The 781-nt window shown below is 28.9% G+C and overlaps 1 protein-coding gene across 11 annotated transcripts in view; it reads right to left on the reverse strand.

The window, feature by feature from the left end:
• LOC119593731 (myoneurin-like) overlaps window positions 1-781 on the reverse strand; it is a 102,537-nt gene that overhangs the window by 20,922 nt on the left and 80,834 nt on the right. The gene's annotated exons all lie outside the window — the stretch shown is intronic.

Here is a 781-nt window from a genome sequence, read left to right on the forward strand (position 1 = left end):
CATCACTACTATGCACCTACCCAATGATCCACATCCATATAAACATGCATCCTACCCCACATATAACAAAGTGAATGTTGCCTTTAGCAATAACTAACTTCAAATCAATTTCTATATATTTTTCATTTATCACATGAGTGCATTTCTAAGTCTTCAATAATTTCCTATTTACATAGCAAACCATCTGCTCAAGTAATATTCAAGATGATTGAATGTTTGTTAATCTGCACTGCATTTGGATGTAATATTCTGTAAATAAGTCAAACATACCAAGAAGGCATAAGAAAAATACTAGTATCTTGTTTATTTCATTATCATTCTCAACAAAGCTTTTTGTATCTATGATAAGAATCAATCTACATACTGTACAGTGTTATAAACACACAAGGATCATAATATCAAAGCATTAAATCTGACCTTGTTCTGTGATGAACATTTCTGCTAAACCACCTTTTATTGTGTTTCTGTTATATTTTTTTTCTCGTAATACAAAAATTCCAACTTTAAAACATATAGATTTAGATCTTTTTGTAAGAACATCTAGTATTACTTTTTTTCATTCACTTTTACATATATATTTTTTCCAGTTTATATGGCTAAAGACATGAACCACCAAGAAGGTAAGTGCACAACAGATTGGGACCTAAATCTGAAAAACAGAGTTTACCCCAAAAGCTTTTGTACAGTATGACTTGCAAAATACAATTTAATAAAGCTAAAGATATAAATATATTTGAAAAATAGCCATCAAAGGAATTTAATAAGCTCTAACTTAACTTTT

The sequence above is a fragment of the Penaeus monodon genome, chromosome 32 (assembly GCF_015228065.2).
Source record: "Penaeus monodon isolate SGIC_2016 chromosome 32, NSTDA_Pmon_1, whole genome shotgun sequence".
NCBI lineage: Eukaryota > Metazoa > Arthropoda > Malacostraca > Decapoda > Penaeidae > Penaeus > Penaeus monodon.